Here is a 5000-nt window from a genome sequence, read left to right on the forward strand (position 1 = left end):
ATGTCACGCGACTAGTTAGCAGGCTAGAGTCTCGTTCGTTATCGGAATTAACCAGACAAATCGCTCCACCAACTAAGAACGGCCATGCACCACCACCCACCGAATCAAGAAAGAGCTATCAATCTGTCAATCCTTCCGGTGTCCGGGCCTGGTGAGGTTTCCCGTGTTGAGTCAAATTAAGCCGCAGGCTCCACTCCTGGTGGTGCCCTTCCGTCAATTCCTTTAAGTTTCAGCTTTGCAACCATACTTCCCCCGGAACCCAAAAGCTTTGGTTTCCCGGAGGCTGCCCGCCGAGTCATCGGAGGAACTGCGGCGGATCGCTGGCTGGCATCGTTTATGGTTAGAACTAGGGCGGTATCTGATCGCCTTCGAACCTCTAACTTTCGTTCTTGATTAATGAAAACATACTTGGCAAATGCTTTCGCTTCTGTTCGTCTTGCGACGATCCAAGAATTTCACCTCTAACGTCGCAATACGAATGCCCCCGCCTGTCCCTATTAATCATTACCTCGGGTTCCGAAAACCAACAAAATAGAACCGAGGTCCTATTCCATTATTCCATGCACACAGTATTCAGGCGGGCTTGCCTGCTTTAAGCACTCTAATTTGTTCAAAGTAAACGTGCCGGCCCACCGAGACACTCACTCAAGAGCACCCTGGTAGGATTGCAACGGGGTCCGCCTCGGGACGCACGAGCACGCACGAGGCGCGTCGCACGCCTTCAGCTCGCCCCACCGGCAGGACGTCCCACGATACATGCCAGTTAAACACCGACGGGCGGTGAACCAACAGCGTGGGACACAAATCCAACTACGAGCTTTTTAACCGCAACAACTTTAATATACGCTATTGGAGCTGGAATTACCGCGGCTGCTGGCACCAGACTTGCCCTCCAATAGATACTCGTTAAAGGATTTAAAGTGTACTCATTCCGATTACGGGGCCTCGGATGAGTCCCGTATCGTTATTTTTCGTCACTACCTCCCCGTGCCGGGAGTGGGTAATTTGCGCGCCTGCTGCCTTCCTTGGATGTGGTAGCCGTTTCTCAGGCTCCCTCTCCGGAATCGAACCCTGATTCCCCGTTACCCGTTACAACCATGGTAGGCGCAGAACCTACCATCGACAGTTGATAAGGCAGACATTTGAAAGATGCGTCGCCGGTACGAGGACCGTGCGATCAGCCCAAAGTTATTCAGAGTCACCAAGGCAAACGGACCGGACGAGCCGACCGATTGGTTTTGATCTAATAAAAGCGTCCCTTCCATCTCTGGTCGGGACTCTGTTTGCATGTATTAGCTCTAGAATTACCACAGTTATCCAAGTAACGTGGGTACGATCTAAGGAACCATAACTGATTTAATGAGCCATTCGCGGTTTCACCTTAATGCGGCTTGTACTGAGACATGCATGGCTTAATCTTTGAGACAAGCATATGACTACTGGCAGGATCAACCAGGGAGCTGCGTCAACTAGAGCTGAGCAGCCGGCCGCCCGGGAGTGTGTCCCGGGGGCCCGCGCGAACACGCAAGCGTCCGCTCAATTATTCTGCAAACAGGAGGAGGCTGAGCTCCCCTGCACAATACACCTCGAAACCCTCTCAGGTCCCGGCGGCGCGCAGCGCCGTCCTAAGTACTTGGTCGGGTTCGAGAGAGGCGCAATCGCCCGGAGTTTGGCGAGTAGACGCTTTAGGTGCGACCACCCGTGCTCCCAACTGAGCTTGCCGCTGCCGACAGAGGCCCGGGAGCGTGCTGTCGTGGCATTGCCGGCGGGAGACAACACGCGCCACCTACGGTGGCCGGCAGCTCCAACGCCAGCGCCACAGAAGGACAAAAGCCCCACTTGGGTGCCGAAGCGAACTCTCCCAGCACAGCGCACGCGCCAACACGTCCGCACAGCTGCGATACAAACCACCTGCGAGAACCGCAGAGGCGACCGAGCAGCAGACGGCGTCGCGGCGCCGAGCGCCGGGCGGCGGCGCATCCTCAGCGCACACAGTCCTCAATCGGACCAGCACACTGCAGATGTCCACCGCGCTTCGCACCGGGCCCGCGAGGACCTACTTTGGCCGCACGGCGCCGCGTGCAGGGTGCGCCGGCGCGCAGCTGCGCCGCCTGCCGCCTCCGTCGGCCGGCGCGCCTGCCACTGGCCGCCCCCACCAGCCGGCTGTAGCGCGTGCGCCCACGCACCGCGCGGCCAGCACGCCGGGAGGCCCCCCCTCACCGGCCGGGGACGGTCCCACCCAGCCACCGCCGCGTATCGCTTCACACCCACATGCCATTCACGTTCGTGGGCATGGTGGGTATCGCTGAAACAACCGGTTGGTAGCTCAACCGATCGTCGCCATCACTGATTCACCTCTAGCGAGAACAACCGCACCACAACGGTTTACCAGTTGTTCATTTGCGTAACGTCACCAGCAAACGTAGACGTCCATCGCCATTTGCAAATTCAACGATTGTTGCATGCCTGTGTCAGGTGTCACGACACACTATGTCTGCCCACATACACGCAACAACATGTGCACGCTTCGCGAACACGTGGAAGGTGGCCCCCGTACGTATGCGATGTCCATTGCGCGAACGACTGTCAACCGGCCTCTGTCGCATGTCGCAGATGTGGAACGCAGTGCACCATGCTATCACGGTGTGTGAGAAGAGACGACTACGTCTGACAACACGCGCCACTACATCAACAGACGGCTCATGCTGATCGCCATCCACGGCATACCATACTGCAATCCAGCTCTTATAGGGAGACGACACGTAGCTGAGTGCACAATATTTGGACCGTATGGTTCGCCGTTGTTGGCGCAGTCGTGGTACGGTCACACATGTACCACGATGTATCATTCAGTACATGAGGACCAATGTGCAGTACAGTGTGTCATTTGGACGTACAACATCAGCGGACAGTTGACACAAGCCGTACCACAACGTAGGCTGTGCTTCGCCATGCGAATGCCAATGAACAACTGCGAAGGGCATTGAGCATGTACGTCCTGCTGCCATCCGCATTACAGTGTATAGCTGCAAGGTGTTTAACATGAAGCGATACTCTGGGGACCGGGCAGTGCGAGTGGCAAACTATATTGCGGGGGTTGCAGTTAGGCAACACTACACTAATTTAACGCGTCGTATGACAATTACAGAGCGGGTTAAGGCCCAACGTGTGTTGGGTTAAGGCCCAACGTGTGTTGGGTTAAGGCCCAACGTGTGTTGGGTTAAGGCCCAACGTGTGTTGGGTTAAGGCCCAACGTGTGTTGGGTTAAGGCCCAACGTGTGTTGGGTTAAGGCCCAACGTGTGTTGGGTTAAGGCCCAACGTGTGTTGGGTTAAGGCCCAACGTGTGTTGGGTTAAGGCCCAACGTGTGTTGGGTTAAGGCCCAACGTGTGTTGGGTTAAGGCCCAACGTGTGTTGGGTCAAGGCCCAACGTGTGTTGGGTTAAGGCCCAACATAGGTTAGGTTAAGGCGCAACATAGGTTAGGTTAAGGCGCAACATGGGTTAGGTTAAGGCGCAACATGGGTTAGGTTAAGGTACAATATGGGTTAGGTTAAGGTACAATATGGGTTAGGTTAAGGTACAATATGGGTTAGGTTAAGGTACAATATGGGTTAGGTTAAGGTACAATATGGGTTAGGTTAAGGTACAATATGGGTTAGGTTAAGGTACAATATGGGTTAGGTTAAGGCGCAACATAGGTTAGGTTAAGGCGCAACATAGGTTAGGTTAAGGCGCAACATAGGTTAGGTTAAGGCGCAACACGGGTTAGGTTAAGGCGCAACACGGGTTAGGTTAAGGCGCAACACGGGTTAGGTTAAGGCGCAACACGGGTTAGGTTAAGGCGCAACACGGGTTAGGTTAAGGCGCAACACGGGTTAGGTTAAGGCGCAACACGGGTTAGGTTAAGGCTCAACACGGGTTAGGTTAAGGCGCAACACGGGTTAGGTTAAGGCGCAACACGGGTTAGGTTCAGGCGCAACACGGGTTAGGTTCAGGCGCAACACGGGTTAGGTTAAGGCACAATACGGGTTAGGTTAAGGCACAATACGGGTTAGGTTAAGGCGCAATTCGGGTTAGGTTAAGGCACAATACGGGTTAGGTTAAGGCACAATACGGGTTAGGTTAAGGCACAATACGGGTTAGGTTAAGGCACAATACGGGTTAGGTTAAGGCACAATACGGGTTAGGTTAAGGCACAATACGGGTTAGGTTAAGGCACAATACGGGTTAGGTTAAGGCACAATACGGGTTAGGTTAAGGCACAATACGGGTTAGGTTAAGGCACAATACGGGTTAGGTTAAGGCACAATACGGGTTAGGTTAAGGCACAATACGGGTTAGGTTAAGGCACAATACGGGTTAGGTTAAGGCACAATACGGGTTAGGTTAAGGCACAATACGGGTTAGGTTAAGGCACAATACGGGTTAGGTTAAGGCACAATACGGGTTAGGTTAAGGCACAATACGGGTTAGGTTAAGGCACAATACGGGTTAGGTTAAGGCACAATACGGGTTAGGTTAAGGCACAATACGGGTTAGGTTAAGGCACAATACGGGTTAGGTTAAGGCACAATACGGGTTAGGTTAAGGTACACATTGTTGTAAGGAAAGGTGTTTTGGGGGGGGGGGGCCGGTTTGTTGATTGTGATTATCGTAAGTAAATGACTGCGGCATCATCTGATTTGCCATGTCAGGGTGCACCTTTGGCTCATGACAGGCGGCGCTCTGATTCCATGCTTGTGGCAGACCTGTGTCTTTCATTCCTGCCATTGTTTGTGTGCTGTGACAGGAGGCAGTATTGTGATGTTGGGTGTACCCCTGTGTAGGACATGTGTGGGTGTTGGTGGCTTAGCTGAGCAATGGTGGTTGTCGGAAGGGTGGGATATTCTGTTTTGTGAGTGGACCTCCCGGTCTGGTTATGATAGTGTGGATTGTCTAATGTGGCGGAGAGGATGCACTGGGTGTTGTTCCATGCTGGTGCTTACATATTGTCTCTGTGC

At 53.6% G+C, this 5000-nt stretch overlaps 1 non-coding gene across 1 annotated transcript in view; it reads right to left on the bottom strand.

The window, feature by feature from the left end:
- Window positions 1–1459, bottom strand: part of LOC124621001 — a 1910-nt gene extending 451 nt beyond the window's left edge. The window contains exon 1 of the ribosomal RNA XR_006980495.1: window positions 1–1459. This exon is cut by the window's left edge and continues 451 nt beyond it. This is a non-coding gene — a ribosomal RNA (small subunit ribosomal RNA).
- Between the last annotated feature and the right edge of the window lie 3541 nt (window positions 1460–5000).

Source organism: Schistocerca americana, chromosome 6, assembly GCF_021461395.2.
Source record: "Schistocerca americana isolate TAMUIC-IGC-003095 chromosome 6, iqSchAmer2.1, whole genome shotgun sequence".
Classification (NCBI taxonomy): Eukaryota; Metazoa; Arthropoda; class Insecta; order Orthoptera; family Acrididae; genus Schistocerca; species Schistocerca americana.